This window comes from Protopterus annectens, chromosome 8.part0 (genome assembly GCF_019279795.1).
Source record: "Protopterus annectens isolate FY-2018-M chromosome 8.part0, PAN1.0, whole genome shotgun sequence".
NCBI lineage: Eukaryota > Metazoa > Chordata > Ceratodontiformes > Protopteridae > Protopterus > Protopterus annectens.
In genome coordinates, this window is record NC_056741.1 from 932,810,981 (window position 1) to 932,834,607 (window position 23,627).

Here is a 23,627-nt window from a genome sequence, read left to right on the forward strand (position 1 = left end):
CCCTTTATTGAGCAAATGGGAGAGTTCTTTCGTGTCCTTTCCAGAAAACATTATCTGTGCATGCTGTGTACCCTGCTGCCCTTTTTTCCTCCTATTTCCATTTGGGTACCTGCAACTTCTTACCCTACTTGTCAGTGTAGTCCATTATTCACACTCACATTTGTGAATCATGTACTGTACTGTGTACTTCTGTTTGCTTAACAATGATATATATGACACAGTCCAGCTATGTATTTATGTATGCATTTGTTCAAGTATATATGATCTGTCTATTAATCTAGCAGGGTTGAGTTACATAGTGTGCATTCTGCACCAGCCCTGTGTGATCATAGACTGCACTTATGAATTCTTTGGACATTTGCTGATAATTATTATTTCTTATCATGTTTTATTGGCCTTATTGTTGAGCCACTGTGCCTGCAGTATCTGGGGTCTATGTTTACCCATCGAACAGCACTTTCTTCAAATGACCATTCATCTAACACAAAACAGTAAAACCTTCTTTAATCAAAAGACCATATGATTGTAAATACTTTCATTGAATGATCATAGTTGGCCAAAATAAGGGAAGCGGAACATAGCACTTACTTATTGGTAATGTACTTATAAGGAAACCTGCTCTTTCCTCACTGTAGTGCAATCTCAGAGTTAGGAGTTGGTATATAAAATTAGCAGGGGGGGGGGGCTACTGATCCCCACATAAGGAGTATCTGGTGTTCACTCCTTATAAAGAATTATATTCATTGAAAAGGTATAACGAGTGCATTTAACAGTGGATCAGTAGAGGAACAACACTTTGCATACTGCAATAATTAAGAGGTAATGTGATATTGCCTTGCTTTACTGATAAACTCACACTATGATGAAATTTTACCCATGAACATTGATGGCTTGTAACTGTTTGAGTCTTACGTTAATAAATAACAGTCTTTTTTTATTTATTAGGTAATGACACCATACGATTCTGGGGAATTGTAACAGCAGCCATACTTGCAACAGTAGGACTTCTAGTTCTGATGTGTGAGTACCTTCATGTTATATTCAATACTTTAACTTTGGTTACCATTATCACTATATGTTTTCCTCTCCTCTGAATTATTATTTATTAATTTCATACAGATGCTTAAGCAGTCGTATATTTCACATGTTGAAATATAACATATATTTTATCCAGCACTCCTAGACATATTTCTAGGAAAATGGTCCTGATTTCCAAAGTACAGCACTAAAGAATTCGTCATGTGGCAGAGGAATTCAACAATGGAATATCAGTCTACTAACTGGAAAAAATAAATAAATGCTGATTAAAACAGGTAAACCAACAGAGAAGGTGATTCAGAGGCAGAGAAGGCAGTATGGAGAATGATACAACAAAAAGGATTAAGGCTGCATGAAAAAAGTGCAATCTCTACTGATGTACATCATTTATGTAAGAAATCCCCTCATTCAAAAAGATGACAGAAAATGTTGTGAGTATTAAAGATGTCACTGAAGCATTGCAGACTGAGAAGTAAGACTGGGATATGAATATGCCAAGATGTACTTTCTGAATGACATGATGCACTACAAGGGAGAAGCCCCTATATGCATAATAGCAGACATCCACGTAACGGAGATACTGGTTTCAAGGATTATTCTGTAGCTAAAATAGTATTACTTTTGTTTTCTTTTTTATGTTCTGATGGGAAAATAGGAACAATGTTAGACAAGAAACCATGCTGACCATAAGATATCTGGCCACATGCATATTTATGTAGACACACTTAGAAGTTCATGCCTCTCTTTTCAAGCACATAATAGTGCTCTCAGTTCAATCAGAGCAAGGCATTACAAGATAACCCTGGTGTAAATTTGTGACCCATCCTGTCATCAGACTATACTTAATGGTAGTCAAAGCAGGAATGTGATTGACCTGTAGTGACCTAAGTTATTGCATAGCCTGGAACTAAATTGAGTTAGGGACTAATCTTGACAGTGAGTCTTATTTATTTTTTTTGTTTAGATTTAGGTCCTTAGTGTGAGTATTTGTTGAAAACCGCTGGATTTGCAAAGAAACTTTAGGTCAAATAGGATTGGGTCTTTTATGGCTTGTAAAGTGAGCAGCTTGTAGACCACTCAGTATAAAGAGATTTGTTGCTAATCTGTTGGGATAATTGAAGGATTTAAGGCATTTTTTTTGCAAGGTACCTTTAGGGCCTTTCTTGTTGAGCAATATGCTTTGGTTTATAACACCAAAGGGAACATTATATTTAATGAAGGGTTTGTGGCATGATGACTTCTTTAGATCTTGAAGACATTACTTAAAAATCAACTGGTCAGTATTGAAGGATTGCCTGGCAATGGTGGAATCATGATGATTGAATGAGAGATCATTTTCCACTTAAGTACCCAAGTCTTCTAGACCATGACTGAGTGAAAAGAGTACCGTTTATAATGTATCATGTGGGAAAAAGCTTCTTTGCTGAATGTTATTGCACTGCACTATTTTGCATTCAACTTAAGACCATTTCAGTACACCGGGTATGTATATCCTCCAGCCCTTGTATAAGCTGTTTATTATCAATGGATAAGTGGATAACAGTGCCCAGTTATAGTTAGCAGCAAACATGGTCAACTGCACTTCTAGGGTATTACATGGGATATACACAAAGTGAATGCCAAGCAAGAGAGGGTCCAGCACTGATTACTGTAGTAACAGACTAGTTACAATTTTATGTTCAAAATGGGTGCCAGAAAATTTCAAAACATGGGATCTGTCCAATAGATGATTCACAATTTGGTGGATAATGTAAAAGTTTGTATTAAATTTGTCTAATATTTAACAATACCAGCATGAGGGGTAATGCCAAAGGAATGGTCAGAGCAGAAATAAGCAGTGTGTACTGAATGACCGGTACCCATAGTCTCTGTAACATTTCCAAAGAAGCCTAGTACTAAGTTTAGATGATAGGATCTTAAGAAAGCTAATCTGATTTGGGTCTACATCACTCAAGTTGCTTGTGTCTGCATAAATTAATCAGAGTAGAAAGGAATAGAAAATAGTAAGGTGGTAAATGTAAGTAAAACCTAGTATGGCAAAAAAGATGCAAGATTTCCGATGGGGAAAGATGAATATGATAGATATTATCTAAGTCAGCTGTGTTGGAGACTAAAAGGCATCTTCCAAAAAGTGCATTAATTACAATACTGTCTTTTACTGCAGCAAAGCAAACATATGGACAAGCAGCAATTACAGCACTCACAGCACTACCACAGAATGGGATGGGTTAGGGCATTATGCCTGTCAGCAATATAATGCTGCACCATTGTCCTTGATCTCCTCAGACTGAGCCCAGGGGAGACAACAATGGGTCTGTTAGACATGATGAATGAGGAAAGTATAGCTGATTGCCAGCTGTATGGGGGGGATTGGTTAAAACACGATATATTCCTGCAATTAATGGTACAGTTTGTATCAGTAAGGAAATATCAGGAACTATTAGTCAAGTTTTATTTTCAACTTCTGGTTCTTCAGCTAGCATTATTATGCAGTTTACCAACCTCAGGAATGTCAAACAATATTTAAAGTTGACGTATTAAATTTTAGGCCAATATGATTGGAGAAACAGGTCATTTTTATCCCATTCTTTAACAATAAACATTAAAGCACAGGATATTAAATATGATCTAATAACTTTCTTTGGGCACACCACTATAATAGTATACAAAGTAAGCTGTAAACGTGTGTGGTGGTTAGAGTTTTGGCATGTCCCGTGTAAAATATTAAAAGGAAGTTAGATAACCATGGGCACAGTATATCTGTAAATGGAAAGCACGGTGCAACAACTTGGCTCCAAAGTTGTTACTAAAACACTTAGAGATAGGACAAGTCCATTTTAATGTTCTGTGTGAATGGCATTGTACAAACACAGAAGGAACATGTAACCCTCTTTGCAGCACCAAAGAAATGTAAAAAAAAATGTTTGAAACAGTCGATGTGATGACTAAGACATGATAGGATTTACAATGCTGGAGGTGTGTTAAAACATGACAAAAAACAGTAAATACAATATCTGAGTATCACTAACCTAAAACAAAACCAAAGTAACATAAGGTGAAATACTGACAACATCAAAGAATGAAAATAACCTTAGTCTAATAATTTGGATAGCCTAAGAAGGTATAGTCACTGACAAGGAATAAAACTAGCATGGATGTTTGAGGGATTCTGAAATTCGTAACGTACATCACCTGTCAATACTAAAATATTCTTCATACTGATCACTGCTGCAGTAGGCTTAGTTATATGGGTTATATCCTGCCAAAGATAAAACAGCTGTCTGGTTTCCAAAGCTTCAGGGCACCTTCCATGTGCATAAACTGTAAAGCAGCTTGAGCTGAGCTGATTAAAAACAAGTTTGAATGTGAAGCCTTCAGAGCTTTACAGCTCCTGATGAGTATGATCTCTGAGGCTTTTGAGGATAAACTGTCAGTTTGTGCTTTCCTTACCTGGGCAGATAAGTTCCCTTTGGGGAAAATCTTCCATTTTTTAATTTTTTTTTTTACTGATGTTTTATTAATCTCCTCTTCTGGGAACTTATTTTAAATCTAGGAGTGTATTGTCTTGAGACTGAACAATACTTTTAAATGGAATGCTCATTATTTTTGTCAGTTTAAAAGTAACGTTATCTAACTGATAAACTATTTTCTGTGGAGAAATGTATTTATTTTAAGGCTGTGAGGCTGTCATCGTGTTTGAAAGTGCTTTTTACTGTGTTTTTTCTATCAAAAGAGTAACTTTTGTGGACTAGTAGTTTTATTGCCACTGTGTTCCTTCTTTCAATGAGGATAGCCATTTTTGGCTTAATCATGGAACAGGTCATCACTCCCACAGTCAGTCCTTCTTCCAGCCACAAAAATAAAAAGTTAAGCAAACAGCATTTGCCACCACAGCAGGCTAGAAAATTGCCTCAGTCACAGGTGAGTGACTCTGCTGTGGTCATTTGTTGTACCACAGGCCACTCATCTTTTATCCTAGATCCCACTGGTGTAGAACCTACAGCCTCTATGGACCAGGTGTTAGTTACTTCCTCTTCAGCAGTTGGGCTCCTCTCAGTGGGCAATAGACAACCATTATTGATGGTTCTGGGAGAGCAGGTAAGGTTTTCCTGTTGTTTCTGAATGCTGTGTCCATCCCTGGTGAAGCAGTAGCTGCCATTATTAACATGGATGCCCCCTTGCTCTTGTCAAAAAAGAAACAAAAAAACAGGCATGTGTCTACTCCTTAAACTTGTTTGGATAGGAGTAGTTTACTGGGATTGGCTTAGGCTTTGAGTCGGGCTATTAATCCATCTTGTAGAATAGTTTCTGGTAAAAGAAAGAGGAATGTCTCCTTTTTTGAAGAGATTCAAGATTCTGAATCTGAACAGGATGATGCAGGGATTAATTCAGGGTTTTGTCCTCAGGTTTCTGATTCAGACTCAGAGGACAACTCTGTCTGATTCTCCCTGTGGGCATTTTTCTTTCTCAGAGACTATTAGGTCCCATTGTTTTTAGTGGGAGAACACAATGATTTCTCATTCCCTCCAAAAATACTACTAGTTTTTACAGAAGGATTTTTTAGAACCTACGCCCTATCCTGCTGTTCTGTCTGCTTTAGAGGATGTTTGTCTTGATGCCTGCAATTTTTCTGATAGCCAGCTATCCCTAAAAAGGTAGAGAAGATATATAAAGATCCTCAGTCTTTTAAATGTTTATACACTATTCCCAAGCATGACTCAACAGCTACAGCCCTAACTGACTCCTCCATTGCTAAGCAATTAGTTAATTCCAATACTATTCTTTCTAATAAGGATGGGAACATTATTGATAGGTATGGAATCAAAGTGTATACTTCTACAACCTTGAATTTCAGAATTTTAAATTGTCATGTTCATATGTTAAGGTTTATCCTGACATATTGTGAAAGTATGATGGTTGCTTTATTTAGAGTTTCTTCTTGTGAAGACAAATCTGCTTTAAATAACTTAGTTTATTTTGTTCCACAGGTTTGTTTGCAGTGTGTTAATATAGCTCTGTTGATAATTCTTTCTTTGCTATGGCCATTGGTATGGTTTTAAGGAGCTTTACTTAGCAGCATACTCAAAACCTTCCAGATGATGTTAAAAATGAGATTTTAAATTATCTCTTGGATAGATTTTTAGTGTTTGGCGCCTCAGCTGCAGAGGTAATCAAAAATTGTGATGAAAGGGAAGAGTGATCCAGGGAATCTCAAGATTTTTCAGTTTTCCTTTTTTCAAACTGTTCAAGGGATTTTCTTTCTCCTCATCCAATTCCAGCAATAAACAGAACAAACAGTCTTAACAGAATTCAGGTAAACAGACTGTTAAGAAGAAGTAGCAAACAGGTTCCAAAATGAAGTCTCAAATCACTCCAAGAAGTCTGAATGACTATTCAAGACACCATGTGAACCCCCGTCCCACCCTGGCCCTCCTCCTCTTCCAGAAAATCTGAATATCCATTTTTCCCTTTGGTAGCAGATTGTTTCACACAAATGGATTTTGAAAATGATTCATCAAGGTTGCAGATGGCAGTCAGAGGAAATTCTTCTTTTTCATCCTGCATATCAGACAGGTTTGTTTCCACCTGTTCTTCATCACATGCTGTCCCAAGGAATGATAGAACCAGTTCATCCGTCTCAGGTGGGGAGAGGGTTTTATTCAAGGATGTTCCTAGTCCCAAAGAATGAAAATGCTTGAAGACCAGTTCTGGATCTTTCTTTCCTAAACCTATTTGTGATAGTGCCCAAATTCTAAATAATGCAACTTCATAACCTGTTGTTTCTTCTTCCTCTTTTAAGTTTCCTGGTAACACTATATTTAAAAGCTGCTTATAATCACATTCCTTTTCATCCAGACTACAGTCATTTCTTAAGGTTTTGTGTGTCTGGATCACATTATCACGTCTCTGCCTTACCCTATGGAATATTCACTACACCAAGAGTGCTTATAAAGTTCTAGCTCCAGTATAGCTCATTGTAGGCTACAGGTTATCTACATTTTTCTGTATTTAGATGAATTTTATCTTTGTACAGTCTTTTTCAAAATGTCAGGAATCTCTCTCTTGGGTGATATATCTCTTGCACAAGCTGGGATTCCATGAGAGCATTCAAAAGTCTTTCTTAAATCCCTCACATAGTATTGTGTTCCTCAGTCGTCAACTAGACACCGCAGTTCAAAGAGCTTTTCTTCCACAGGAAAAAATAAATATATCTTTATATATATACATATATATATATATATATATATATATATATATATATATATATATATTTATATATATAGCTTTTCATTCAGACTTCACTGTGAGGGAATACATCAGGATTTTGGGTCTCAATGGCATCTTTGATTCTCATGATACCGCTAGCAAGACTCCACATGAGAAAGATACAGTGTACCTGAAACCTCTTTGGTGTCAACATCACCACCCTTTATCTTTTCAGATCCCAGTACTTGGATTTGTCAGAAGAGAAATCATTTGCTGTAGAAACAGATATCCTTAAATCAGGGTCTCCCCTTCTCTGTTCCTGCTCCAAAACAGTCCATTACTAAAGATGCTTCAGACTTTGCTTAAGAAGCAGTTTCCAGAGAGATAAAAGTGCAAGGGGTGTAGGACACCAAAGACAGATGCAAGCACATGAATATCAAGGAGATGCTTTCCCTAATCAAGGAACTCAATTTTCTGAATTATCTTTGGTCTCAGGGACCCCTTCAAGTGGCTGCAGACAATTCCAATGATGTGGTACATCAATAAGCAAGGGGAACAAGGTTGCACCCCCTTTAAGATTGACCATGTTAGCTTGGGATATAGCTTCACAGCACAATCTCATTCTACAAGCATCCTACATTCCATCAGAGCAAAACCTTATGGCAGACAAAATGAGCAGAACTAGGGCAGACCCTCATGAATGTAAATGAAATGCAGGAGTCTTCCAAGATTTGTTCTATCTGTGGGGAGTTCCTTAAGTAGACCTCTTTGCCTACTGTCTGAGCAATCAGCTGTCAAAATTCTATTCCAAGACTCCATCCAAGAATGCCTGGAAGACAGATGTCTTTTCTTTGGACAAGAATATTTCTGTACACCTTTCTACCCCTTCCACTAATATCCACTGTAATTCTGGAGATTCAGAAGTATTCCCCCAGGATCATTGTGGTGATTCCATTCACAGGCAACCATGGTTCTCCCTTCTTTCTTTAAGCTTCCTTACAGAGTCCATCTACTCATACAAGAACAGGGGTGTTTGATACATCCTGACATCAGTCATCTTCAACAGACTGACTGGATGACAGGGTCTTGATTGCTTTTAGGCACCTTTTTTTTGATGATGTGCAGCAGGTATAATGGAGGCAAGAAAGCCTGCTACTAGACAATCATATATTAACAAATGGAAAAGGTTATCCTAGTTGGTGCCAACAACATAACCACAACCCATTCAGGGCTAGTTGTTTTCTGGGTTTACAATATTTGTGTGAGTTGCTATCCTATGGTCTTTCTTATTCCCTCATCAAGGTTCATTTATTGGCCATTTCAGCATGTTTGCTCATGGATCCTCCTCTTTCAAGGCGGCCACAGTTCAAAATGAGATTGAAAGGGGTTTTGCATTAGAGGCCTCCAAGTAAACCAGTGGCACCTCCTTCTGATCTTAATTTTGTGTTAGAGAAACAAACACTTGCTCCATTTGAATCAACTAATGTGGATGATCTAAGGTTCTTAATATATAAAGTCAAAATTAAAGTCAAAGTAAACTTTATTGTTGTTTAGAACTACACATATGTAGCCTAAACAAAATTTTGTGCATCAGCTCAATTATTGAGATTACAAAGGAAAGTGAAACAACACATACAAGTACAGAAATGAACATAACTAACAAATACAATACTACTCCCAATACATGCAAAAAGGAGCAGAGACATTTACTAACACTCTTATACGAAAAGAATACCCTCCCCTGAGTTAAATTAACTACTCTATTTAAAGTAATACAAAACACACTACAAATTTAACAATGCCTAAGTTATTTATCTAATATTGCACTTGATTGGGTTAATTGATACTGACTACGGCTATAACAAATAAATATTGCATTCAGTTAGAATATATATAAGAATATATTGCACAAATGAATAAAAATTGAGTTGTGTCCAGACCCCTGTGACTAGTGCCTGAATTCAGAAGTCTAATGACTGTAGAGTAGAAATTGTTATTGAATCTTGTAGTCCTGCAGCAGATGCTGTGATATCTCCTGCCCAATGCCAGTAAACAGTCCATGCACTGGATGCATGTTGTCCTGTATTATTTTGGTGGCCTTTTGGATGCTTCTTGCAGAATAAAGATGTTGTATCAATAGAAGACTGGAACCTGTTATCTTCTCTGCAACCCTCACCACTCTTTGTAAGGCTTTCCTTTCTGTAACTGTGTAGCTTCCGAACCACACTTTGAAGTTGCAGGGGAGGATGCTCTCTATTGCAACTCTATAGAAGGTGGAGAGAATATCAGGAGGAAGATTAACTGTTTTCAGCCTTCTTAAAAAATGGAGGCATTGGTGCACTTTCTAGACCAGTTGGCTGGTGCTTCCAGACCATGAGAGCTCGTTTGATATGTGTACACCCAGGAATTTTGTACTCATAACCCTCTCCACACTCACACCATTGATCCTGAGTGCTGTGTGGTTTGTTCGCCTCTTCCTGAAATCGATGATAAAATGATGAAAAATACTTTTACTGATTACTCTGACCTCTGCAAGAAGTATATCTGAGTTGCAAGCGCTTAATGGTGAGTAAACCCTACCTCATTTTCCACAATGACAGGGTTTCTTTGAGAACTAATCCTTCTTTTATATCTAAAGTCTTATCCAAGGTTACTTTAAGTCAAACTAACCATATTTTCTTTCTTGAAACTAAAATTGAGGGAGAAAGGATTCTCCATATCTTGTATGTCCATGGACAACTCAAGCACTACCTTGAAAGAACTAAATCTTTCAGATCATCTGATCAATTGCTCATTTCTTGTGAAGGTAAGAAGAAGGGACCACCATAATCAAACAAGACAATTTCCAAATGGTTGTCTAAAGCTATTACCTTTTCTTGTACTCATCATGACAATTCTAGGCAGGATCACGTTTTTTTTGGAAAGGGTTGGATTCTAAAAGCTGCTACTTGGTCCTCTGTACATACCATTTTAAAGCACTGTAAGCTGGACTGCTTTTCTAGGTCAAGATCATGTTTTGGACAGCAAACCAATAACCAAACAAAGTAAAATTCCTCTGGAAAAATGCCACAGAAAAATCCTTCTTAGAAAACTTTAATAAAACAGGATTGAGTGCTTTCATAAGACTATAACACAACTTCATCAGAATCCAAACTCAAACAACCAGATTCCCTTTAAATAAGAGCAGTTAATAACCTGACCTAGTTGATTCTTAAAGTCCTAGCACAATACCCCTAATAAATATATACTAAAATTGTATAATTACACCAAAGATTAAAATAAAATATTATTTAAATAGATATGCTGCACAATGTAAATATATAAATCTAAATGTAAAATTCTATACAGATATGTTTATATTGTAAAATCACACATAGCAAAGTTATTTTAACCTTAAAACACTAGCTATAGAAGTGGATTTGTTAAGTCCAGGGGGGGCCGTGGCTTTTAACTTGAGTTGCCATAGCAACTTTTTATACTCTATTAAGTCACACCATGGTCCTCCCCAAGGCTGCTTAACAACCTTGTCCAAACCAACAAATAAAAAACATGATCAGGAAAATTCTTTAAATGACAATCAAGGGAATTACTCATCTTCCTATTTATGTCATTTAAATGTTCGTATATTCTCTCCCTAAATTGACGAACAATTTTTCCAACATAAAAGCTTGGGCACTTTTGAGAAATAGCTAGATAAATCACACCCACCGTTTTACAATTAAAATGTGAATTCATTCTTATTTTAATGTTATTAACCTTAACCTGGCCAGTTTCTATTATACAAAAACATTGACTACAGCTCCCACATTTAAAAGTACCATTTTTTCTTGTACTATGGAACTCTGCTTCTGTCATCAACCTCTAAAAAATTCTTTAAACATCTGCCATGCCTAGTAAAGGTCTTTCACCCAATGTGTCCTTTAAACCTTCAAAACCCTGAAGGAAAGCCCAACTATTGATAATGCTCTGCCTAACCATCAGAAAATCCAATGTGTAAGTAGTAATAAAAGAACATTTATAAGTGTCACTGCTACTGTTAGTATGTTCAATATGAATGTTATCAGTTTCATACATAATAGGTTTAACAGAACCCCTATTCCTTCTCAAGAAAATTTCATCTTGAATTTGATGAATAACAATTTCAGGGTAACTTCTAGAAACAAACATGTTTTTAATGTGTTGCGCTCCCTTTCAAAAGTTCCATTGTCTGTAATCATACGGGCTAACCTGATGTATTGCCCTTTAACAATTCCTTTTTTTAATAAACAGGATGGCAGCTATCATAGTGAAGAAATCTATTAGAATAAATACTTTTCCTATAGATGTTACTTTGTATAACCCTCTGATTCTCATCCTTAGTAATTAGTACATCCAAATAACTCATTTCTGTAGTACTATAGGTATAAGTAAATTTAAGAAAGGAAGTAGTAGACTGCAAATATTCTAAAAAATCTTTAGTTTCTTTGTCACTTAAATCCCATGCTATAAAAATATTGTCCAAAAACCTGAAGTGCCAACCAAGTAATTCACTTCTTTTAAACAAATAAAGTTTCTCCCATTGTAGGAGTACAATATTTGCCAATACAGAGGCGCAACTTGCCCCCATAGCTACTCCCTTTTGTTGATGAAAAAACTGTCCGTCAATGAATACAAAGTTATTTCTTATACCATTTCCATCAATGTGTCCAAAACATTAATTTTATTGTTACTAAAAACTTTAGATTCCAACAGGAAATCGTGGAACATTTCCAATCCTTCATCCTGGGGGAATCATGTTAAACAAATTAACCACAATGGTGACAAAAGCCAATTGGTGCATGTAACGAACATTCCTCAATTTGTATAAAAAGTCCCACGATTCCATAATGATGTGGTTCTCTGCTTGAACAAATGCTTTAACTTTCTGATCTATATAAACGGCCATAAGGTGAGTGATAGAAGTACTACCACTAACTATAGGCTGCACTGGTGGGCTCAGACAAGTTCTTGTGTATTTTTGGAATGCCAAACAGGGTGGGTACTCTTAGAAATTTTACTTGTAAAAACTCATAGGTTTCGAAGGTAATTTCACCCTGATCAAACATATCTTTCAAACACACTCTGACTTTCTGCTATGAAATATTAATAAAATTCAAAGATGTCTGTTCATAATAATCCTCATCAAACACATTTTTGAACATTCTATCAAGGTAATCCCCCTTAGACATGATTACCATTCCCCCACCCTTGTCCGGTTTCATGACCCGCACTTCCTTATTTGTACTAAGCTCTTTAAGAAGTTTTCTTTCACTTTCACTCAAATTATACAAAAAAGAACCCCTATTTTGCTGTTGTAACAAAACCCTAAATTTCCACTCACAAATCTTTTCAAACATATATAGAGGTGAAGAAATCTTAGGGTTAAAAATACTGTTCTTTTGTAACACATTGCTAGTGTATGTATTTTCCACATCCTTAAACAAAATTTTAAATTTAAGCTTCCTTAAAAAAAGCTTTAAGTCAATCATCAATGTTTCAATGTTGGAAAAAACAGTAGGTACAAAAGTTAATCCTTTGCTAAGAAGTGACCCAAAATCATAGTGTATTTCTAATTCAGAGAAATTATAAATTTTAAAGTCCCCACATCGGTTAGTTGTAATAATAGGAATATGTTCATAAACAGTACCTGAACTGTAGGGTACATATTCTACAACACCACTTACTTCTATCAATAGTTCTTTGGCCTGTTTCCTCCTCCTCCCCTGATTCCAAGGGTGAGGATTGTAACTCTGTCGTGGATCTCCGTAGTAGTTCCTCTGCCCCCTTCAGTGATCCAGGCCTTTCTCACTGTACTTCGTTTCTTCTTACAAATTTGCCTTGAAAGAAGTCTTAACTGTGATTAATACTGTTATGTATAGATCCTGCCTGCTTTTTTTGTCATCCAACATTTGAAGATAAGCATATAAAGCATACCATTAAAGTAGCAAACACCTGCTTTTTCAATGCTTTAAAAATGCTTATAGTACAGATCAGTCATTAAAATAAATAGAAAAAATAAATAAATAAGTGCTTTAACTGGGGTAAAACTCATCAGAGCCATCAAATTAAGTATGAAAATAAGAACTACATTTTACTGCATAACATATCAAATCTATAGCCAGTTTTTATGGGGATTTATTGCTTTCTTAAAAGGTTTATATACTATCTTTAGTGAAAAGTAACAGTATTTAGACCCCCCCTCTCTAGTAGAAAATGCAATGATTTTTACCTTGCCCTATTTCTTTTCAGTCTTTGCTGATACAGATAATACATTTGCACAAACTAAGGACTGTATATTCAGAAACCAAAAGTTCAAATATAAATGGCTAGAAATATACGATCACACTGAGACGCATGTTTTTTAGTTCTTTTCTGCCACTCAGGCTACATAAATGTTCACTTTGGTGTCATCACAGTAAATTTTTGTATCTAGGTTTTTAAGTTGTACACAGATCACCAGCTAGGATCCATATCAGTGCTTCTTTTATTGCACTTACATGGATCATAATGTGAAAGAGTATCCTAACTGTCATTTCTTTTTAACTTGGATACCTGAAAAGAAAAGGGAAAATGCCTAAGAAGCTCAAAGCCTGCTAAGAAAATGTTGATTTAAAAAAAAAAAGTTGCCAGCATGGAGCTTGAAAGAGGACCTTTCACATAGTTATATACAGGAACAAAAAATAAGATATAAAATTATGAAGCATAGGGCAAGGCCTCGGCTAAATCTTTCTGTACCCAAGCCCTCCAAACAAATGGGGACTACTTTTTTGTGGCCTGCATAGTCTCTCCCTCTCTTGTCTGCTTAAGGATTAGTTTCACCCATTTAATTAACTAATATCATTAAAACTTACCTCAGAACAGTTCTCTGACAGTTAGCTATGGAAGTGCATCACAGAGTTAGAACAACATTTTTGCACCTGAATGCCATACCTTTAGATAGAAGCTGTGTGATAAAAAAGACTTCCACATAATAGTGGACGTGATGATCAAAGTATAGCTCATTGTCAACATAGCTTCCAAGAGCCTTGGCTATAGGATCAACAGTTAGGGATGTTTGTCAATGTTATAGATATAAGGAAAATCATGCTTGCTGAATGATATGATTATACATTTCTTAGTATTTTGTTTTAGTCCATGGTTTTGACGGCATCTATTTCTTTCAGAAAGTCCATCTTGGAGGATTTTGGTGTATTTTGGGGATTTCATAATTGCACAAGTATACAGTTGTCTGCAAACCTGGTCAGCTATAAACCCTTAACATTTACATTGATCTCTGAGAAGTAACTACTAAAGAGGACTGGCCCAAGTTCTGAAACCTGGAGTGCAAGGCTAGTGACAGGCATACCTCTCAACCTGGAATCATAAAAAATCTGGACAAAGGCCATGAAAAATAGATACAACTGGCCAAAAAATCTGTGTGCTGATTAACATAAAGTTTGCACACACAATTTTGTAACCCCACCCATTCAAATGGCATTGTGGGATAACAATTTTTAAAGGCCAATTGAAGAACAGACAAAATATTAAACACAAAGTAAACACAACAATAGTGTTTTAACACAAGCACTCCACTAACAGTAAATGAAACATTTCTCCTCAACGATCCCATCTGTAGTGTGCCCAACTGCCCATGAATGCACAAGCACTCCACTGACTTGAAAGGAAATATTTTGCCTGGAAAGGAATCCCTTCTGTAGTTTGCAGATGTATGCACAGTCACTACACAGACTCCAAAGGAAACATGTAACACAACAAGTCCTTTTGTAGTCTGCCAATTTATGAACAACAACTCAGCTAACTCCAAAGGTATCATTTCCCTTAAAGATCCCCTCTGTAACCTTCTTCCCTTCTCTTCCCAAGTATGCATAAGGATTACACTGAGCCTGACACAAAAATAAATATTTCTCCAGTGATACTTTCTGTAGTGTGCCCATGAATGCACAATCACTCCACTGTGACTGACTCCAAGTCTGCCCATGTATAAAAGCATTCCACTGATACCATATTACCAAATTAAATATTTACTCCCAACAATCCCTTTTGCAGTCTGCCCATGTATGCTCAAGGATTACAATTAACAGTGGACACAACAAAAAGAAACATTCCCCTAATAACAATCCATTTTGCATTCTGCCCATGCAGCCTGATCAGTCTTTCCAGACTGGATTTACATTCAAGACAAATTCTCTCAATAATGAGAAAGATCAATCTGTAAGGTAAGATAAAAAGAGAATCAGGAAACCCTTATGCTGTTCATGTGGCTACATTTTTCTGAGCTCCCATTGGCATTTACTGAGTCTACTGTGCTCTTGGAAATTATTTAGGGGACACATCCACCAAAATGATTTGGAAATCCACCAGTTAGTGAAAGCAAATGTAAGTCACCATACAACATTTGAATGTTCTCTGACCTTGTTAAGCAGCCCAGATAAAGTTTTGGGGACCTTGGCCTGCTATTTAAGGTGTGTGTGTATGTGTGTGAAAAAATATTTTCACACGCCAAACTTGCCAACAACACTGCAGGTGTAAACCCAAAGAGTCCATGTGGTATATCCCTTAGGAAGCAACATAGAGTAAAAAGTCTTATCAGCAATGCTAAAATATACATCTGTTGCAAAGTGTTTTCCAGAAAGAATTTTGCACGTTTAAAGTGTTTTACAGAAAGAATTTTGCATGTTTTTCTTCATAATCCCAAAATGCAGTATTTAAACTGTGTTATGAATTTGAATATAAATAACATTCTGCGACACCATATGCTGCCCCTCGTATCTCAGAAACTAAAAATAGAGCAAAACACACAAAACCATTTAAAAAGGTCCTAGGAATCATAACTCAGCACTCATAGAACCACCTAAGTTAATTAGTATAACTGTTTTCTGAAAATGCAAAAAAAATTGTGATATTTGATTCATTATATAAAAATGAAAACAGTACAAAATATAAGGAAAGCTGCCTCCATTTGCTAGATCCAGATTTTCTAAAAGTACTGTGATTTGCGCAAATATCTTTAATGTATCCTGTAGTCACCTGAAAACTTTAAATAAATGTGTGGTGAATTAAAAGGCCAACACAAAAGCCATTTATTGACTTTCTGCTAGCAAAGTTTGCAAATCTGAGGTATTAAATTAAATAAACACACAATTCAATACATAAACACAACTTGCAACACAAAATTATTATCCATACCACAAATGTGTGAGATGTCAATATTACAATAAGTAAACAATAGTTTTGTTTGACAAAGATACGAGGCACATTGATTCAATGTTGTTGTTTTTCTTTCGGCTTTTCCTGGTTAGGGGTCGCCACAGCGGAACTCCGGTCCGCTAATGATTGGCAGTAGATTTTTTAAGGGTGCCGAGGTGCCAGCTCGATGCCCAACCTTCACTGAAGGCACACCCATTCTGCGCATGTCTTTTGAATGCTACTCATCTGTGGGGAGGACATGCAGACTCCATACAGAAGGCACTCCAGCCGAGTATCGAACGGGAGAACCTCTTGCTGTGAGGCAACTACGCTATCGCTGCACCACCACGGCTTAATAGGCAAATCAATTCAATAAAAAAAATTAAATGGCAGTACCGATTTCATGTCTACTGCACAAATATGCAAATCATAACAAGACTTGTCTAAAACAAAAAGATACTTAGCATTCATAACAAATTGCCACGTTCTATGTTAGCCCTAAACAAAAACAAAACTTAATCTTAAAGTTGCTTCCTGTCCTTAACATTATACATAAACATTAGATAACATAAGTAATGAACTTGTATTTTTACACAAGCTAACAAATATATGTGACAACAGTAGCTCTAAAAGCCCTAATAACACTCGTGTATGGTCTTCAGAACAGATGACACTTGTTACTAAAATCTCTGATCATCAAAAAGCCACTTAGGAAGTTTCAAGTCCTATATTGAAACTCAAAAGTCCTCTTCATCTATTCATTTTTCCAAAAATGTTTCAGAATGCTGCATGACAGCAACTTGCAACAAAAGAAACATACATATAGGAAAAAGTGAAGAAAAATGTGAATGGATTCTCCCCTCACCATTCATCCATTTTGATCGCAGCATTGTCTGAAGTAGCATGCCTACAGACCTTGTCAGTTACCCATGAGTTGTGACCATAATCCCTTTCTTAGACTGAGCCAAGTAAACCAAATCTCATCTGTCTACCCACCTGCTTGCCCCGCCCAAAGGCAGCCTGTGCGAGACTATTGGCGAAGGCGGATATGCACATACTTTTGGATGAAAGATGAGGAAAGTGAAATGTTGGTTTTACAGGAAAGTAGATGGATGATGATACAAATCTGTTGAACTTAAAAAATATATATATATACTCATTAAGTTGGCAGACATTTTTGGTTTACTTATATGCAAGTGAACTGTGAAGTTCTGCCCTGTCTTGGGTGGTGCCAAATTTGAGGAATAAGGAAAACTAGGACTGGGGGAGTTGTGGCTAATTGATTTTGTATATGCAAATCATGATTGCTGACTTGTTTAATTCATTTTTTAAAGGAAAGGACATGCATTCATTGGATTCGTCTTTATTTATGATTGTGTCCCTGCTCTAAATCCATGACAACATACACAAATGTGATGTACGTGCAAATGCACACATACTTAAACAAAAGTAAACAAAGACACTCCAAGCTTCTGACAGGCTGGCACAGTCTGCCTCATGAAGGTGACATCATCACGCATGCCCCTGCATGTGATGACATCAGCAACAAGTTTAACTTTAAAAAAAATAGAAAAACAAAACAGGAATTCAAGGGTCCACTTGGGAATTCATGGCACCCCATTATTATGCTCTCAAAACTGGTATATACTGAGGAATTTGGTATGGTTGAGAGCCATGGTGGCAGGTATTTTGAGGCGGCATATCCACCCACCATAATTTCCCATGTTTCATTTGTGAGGCAATTTACTACCCAATGCAATACATATGGATTTACATTTAGCTGGGAGTTTATTGTTTATCTATGATACCCGAGTGTTAGATGATGCTGATTGCCTTTGAGAGGCTTAGATATGCAGTGTGTACTGATTTTCCCTCATACATTGCTTCAGTAAGTTTCTTAATAAGTCAACCAGATTAAGTTGGCAGGATCTGCTGTTGATAAATGTCAAGTGACTTGGTTCAAGAGTTTGTAGATTACCTATGTCCTTATTTATTAATTCCAATATGATCCTTTCAATAGCCTTTCAGATGAGGCTGATCAGGGTTATTAGTCTATAATTACCTCAGTCTGCTCACACCCCAGCATTGTACAAGGTTATTACTGTTGTTCCCTTTCATTTGGCATAGAGCTTGTTTGAAGGCTGATATTAAACTCAGGCGTGGGTTGTTCTGGTAAGCGAGGTTATAGGCTGACCAGTAGGAAGTCTGGTATATTATTTGGCAACATAGAAGTAGTCCGTTTGGCCTTCGATAGTGTCTTTTGGACTTGTTCTTGGGAGATTTGAGTAGTGGGATTAAATGTAGGTATATCATCTGGGAATATTGGAAGTGAGAAGTGGGGTGTTAAAGAAGACTTTGTGGTTATCCTTGTGTGTTGATATTTTACTTCATATAAGTTTTCATTGATCTGATCAAGGTCCAGAGGTCCTTGTTACACTTAAGAAGATCAATATTGGCATGTTGAGATATAAATTTGTTTTTGCATTTAATGAGCTCTCTTTCCTTTATTGCAGGGCATGATTCTACTAGGGTTTCAGCATAGGGGTTTATTTATTTTTTAATCCAATATTATGTTTACTTCTTAGTGCATCTATGCAGCTATTTACAGCTGCATAGAATGTGGTAGTAAAGGATTCCTAATAAGCAGTGAAGTCATCAAGATTGAAGAAGCTTTTGAAATTAGCCAGGTTATTACTCAGTTTTAGTAGATTAGTCTTGGCATAATCTCTGAATAGAGAGGCCTTAAGGCTAAAGACAGAAGTATCTTTAATACAAATGTGACTGATGTGCCATCAGATTGGTCCAGGCAGGGAGCTGCAAATATTGAGGAGCCAAGCAGTCCCTTATTGGTGATGACCAAGTCCAGGATTTTAACATCTGTGATTGGGATGCAAGCTAACTAGTCCAGAGAGTTTGTATTGATGAATTCCAGAAATGTATGTGCTTACATGTTTGAGGATGTATAAGTCTCACAGTTAATGGAGTGATACTTAGTCTCTTAGCATAATAGAGCTTGGTTTAGTTCATAAGGACTCCATTCTGGCTAGGTAGGTGCTATGGAGAAGGACATAGTGGGGCTTGTGTTGTTAACTATAATATGAACATGGAAGACTTCCATATCAATATATTGTCCAGCAAGTCTGGAGGTAATTTTTTTTTTTAAGAATATGGAGATGCTGCCACCTTTTGTACCTCCACCTAATCTGGTGGGCTTGAATATGTAGTAGGCATTGAAACCCTGCACTGATGGGGTGCTCTCACTGACATCTAATGTTATGGTGTGGGGTGTTGGATTGCTTTACTAGGTCTGTATCATGCTTTGCTAGGATCATTCTCCAGGGGCTCCTAGACCCTTCTCCTTCCACCTCCCAAATATAGTTAGCTCTGTTAATCTAGCCACATAGCTAAGGCGACTGCAACAATGATCAATATGAAGAACATAGTACAGTTATCCAGACTCTGTTTGTTTTCATGTGGAAGCTTTAGAGATTGAAGTTCCCCAAAAAAGGCACTATAGGGGGGGACAAGCATTTAACCAATCTATGAAAGCCTTGGGGGTCTAGGTGCAAGCTACCCCTGACACATCAATTAAGATTGTCTTCCATAACTTCCCAGGCTTATATAAATTGTACCTTCCACAGAATGAATATAGAAGCTGAGCAAATTGTTTAAGGCAATAATCTTTTGATCATACTGCGCCACCATTCTTGATAAAGGTAGAATGCTGATCGGTGCTAGGTTCATTCCTGCCTCATACAAATATTCCAAAAGCTCTCTCATGCCTCTCTCTATTTATTCTAAGGTGGTATGACTTAAGTCATTTGTAGCCATGTGCCCTATGACTGTGTCATGTGGTTAATGGTGGTGCAATGACTTTAGTGCAGGTGAATCCTGGCTTCTGATAGGCAACTGACACTATTTTCTTTCACAGCCTGGTGAGTGATGCATTGGTGCATCTCATATGACCAGAATATTGGACTGTGGGAGGTTCATCTTGTGAGTTTTTGAAATTAGCCAATGTGGCTCTTAGATGTATGTTTCATGGTGGGTGCTGCCTGTGTTGTGTGTTTCCTGAGGTTACTTGTTTTGTACCTTTAATTTAGGTGGTCATTCTTCTAGTATAGGTAGGTTACTTTTAGCAGCCCCGGCATATGTAGGCTGCGTATTTTGTCTGAGCTGTTTGTGTCTGGTTTAATATAGTGTCATGTGGTACTGGCATTCTGCATGTTATTTGTATTGATAACATGTGAGACCTCTGCTTCCAATATCTTTACATAACTACATCTTTCACACAGTGTGTCAGCTTGTTGAAATAGTAGGTGTTTGCTTGTAACCATGAGACAATTGCTACATTGTCTGTGAATGCCATTTCAACCAAGCTGGTTGCAGAGATGGTTGTAAGGTACAAATCAATGGTTCCAGGTGCTTATCTTGTGGGTTGAAGGGAGTAGTGCCTGTGAGGTTTGAAGTTGATTACTGGAGGAGATACGTGTCTGGTAAAAGAGATAGTGCCAGTCTCAACACAGCTGCATCCAGCTAGAAGTTAATGATTATTTGCTCCATCTCTCTCTAGAAGCAAAAAAGTAGAAGTCCCTATCAGTTCAGCAAAAAATCAGTTTAGCGAATGGCATTTTCATGGCACTTGCATCGAATAAGTTGTTTGTCGAACTGCTCCTACTGAGATCTCGGTACAGTGAGGATCAGGAAATTTGTCCTTTCCTCACTGTAGTGTGATATTGGAGTTAGTAAATAAAATTATTGGGGGATACAGCCCCCCACATGATGGGTATTCAGTGAATGGCATAGCTGATGAAATGCTGTTCGAGGAATTGATATAACCCTAAGAGCAGCACTAACGTCACACTACTTCTTGTTAACCCAAGTGTTGCTGTGTTCAGTTCACTCGTCAGTCTTCTCTTGGTAGATACCCTGGATAGAACTTACAGCAGCAGGATGCAATAGAAAGTCAAGCTGCACAAAGGCCCTGAAGACGTTCTCACAAAAACTGCGACCAGGCCCGTCAGTTAAGTTCCATACAGACTGCCTGATTAGAACCTTCAATTATTCTTTCACCAGGAGTAATGCAGTAGTATTAATCCCAAGGTGATTCAATGAAGCAATGTCCAGGCTTTCCACTGACTGGCAATCTCTGGGAACTTGGGAAAATAAGGTCCATCTGCTTTTTCTCTCACCAAAAGAAAAATAGATGCACTATTCTTCGATCCCTCAGATGCAGCTCCTAGGCTCCCCTGATGTTACAAATCTTTAAAGTAAGATGGAAAAATGGATTAATGTTCTGAGCATAGCAATCTTCACACCATACTCACTTTGCACAATATGCAGTAAGTAAATGGAATGATATGAGACAGAGACTAAGTCGAGCTTTACAAGTCTATGGAGAGGGCCTTTTCAGTTTGACCTTTTAGTGCACAGTGAATTAGCAAAAGAGATGAGACTGCAATAGTCACATTTACAGAAGGGGTATGGAACTCAAAAGTCACAGAATTAAAAAGCACAATAGAGACTGTGCAGTTGGGTGGGAAAAATCCAGTGCTGTCACACACCAACAGTAGTCGCACAGTACTTGTAATTAAATAGGAATGCACTTAAATACCCTAAATGAGAAACTCTACTTCTCAGCTTCTCCCACTAAGTAGTTTAAAACATTTCTTTTTCAGTCAGTTAGTGAAGAATAACTTTTTTCCAACTGATCCAAGCAAAGAACTTTTAAAACTCCAAGAAAAAAACTTTAAAGCAAAAAAAAAAAAAAAAAAAAAAAAAAAACGATGGTAAAACAATTGTAGTATTTGTGTCTTTCGGCTTTTTCCCGGTTAGGGGTCACCACAGCGGAACTCCGGTCTGCTAATGATTGGCAGTTGATTTTTACGTACCGGCTTGCCAGGCCTGATGCACAACCTTCAACGAAGGTACACCCATTCACGCATGTCTCTACGCAGAAGACGCTCTAGCTGTGAGGCGACAATGCTACCACAACACCACCATCGCAGTAAACAGTAAAACAATTGTAGTATAAGAGAAAAAAATTCAGACATTAAATGAAGCAATCCAATCTAAAGTCCTATGCAATCACAGCATGCCTCTCAAGTGTACCTCATTATGAGGAACATATCTCATTTGGGGTCTTAAAAAGTTCATGTTCCTCAAAGTTCCACATTGAAAGACTCTGTCAAACATTCAATGTTAGGAATTTTTTTAAGTTAAATCCGTGGTAAATAGAAATGAATCATATTAATTAATTAAAAGACCTTCTTTATAAGTAAAACCAGCATATTTTAACCATCCTATAGCCTTCCTAGTTAAAACTGTTAGTAAGCCATTAGTATGTGTTGCACATTTTGCCCATTTGTTCCACATTGAGGGCTAGTGTTCCTCATTTTGGAGATGGAAGGTTGAGAGATATGAATCACAAATCAGAAAAAGTCACACAGTACGTGCAGCTAAATAAAAATGCAGTAGCTAAATTCCTCACATAAGAACTCTTACTTCTCAGCTCCTCCCACTAATTAGCCAGATTTATTAATTTTTAGCTAGTGAGTGGAAATAGAATGTTTATTAAACAATCCTACCAAGAACTGTCAAACATTCAAGAGAAAAAAAACCCTGTAAGGTAAAACAAAATTTAAATAAAAAAAACTGTAATATAATAACAACAAACATGGAAGTATCAAACATTAAATGAATAAATCTGTGTGGCTTGCAAGGTGCTACAGTGACATTATTACCTACTAGCTACCAACTAGCATGGCTGTTTCTGTTCACACACTACTATTCTAGAAATCCACTACATTTGACAGTAAATATACATGACATGCTTTGTGTACTACACATCCTATATTCCCTTTACATTCATTCCTACTATTACATGATATATTTATTGTAGCACAATGTTCTTATATAACAGTCATGGCTTAGTGGTAAGTCATGCAGACTACTGTTTCCAAGGTCCTGGGTTCGGGACTGACAGTGGGATTTTATTTTGCTTTTGAGCAGACTACAGGCCTTGTCATTCAGAGTGAGTAAGGCACTTTTAAGCAGTTGTAACCGGGTTAGCGCTGGTTTGCGCGGAGCTCACGCATGCGCACTGGCGTTCAGCTCCGCGCACACCCGCTTACAACTGCTTAAAAGTGCTTACTCTTGCGCACACTCGCGCTATTTTC

At 37.2% G+C, this 23,627-nt stretch overlaps 1 long non-coding RNA gene across 1 annotated transcript in view; it reads left to right on the top strand.

Annotated features, from left to right (window-relative positions):
• Positions 1-943: 943 nt before the first annotated feature.
• LOC122809163 overlaps positions 944-23,627 on the top strand; it is a 242,489-nt gene continuing 219,805 nt past the window's right edge. Inside the window, exon 1 of the long non-coding RNA XR_006365865.1 lies at positions 944-1,020. This is a non-coding gene — a long non-coding RNA (uncharacterized LOC122809163). The remainder of the gene's footprint in view (positions 1,021-23,627) is intronic.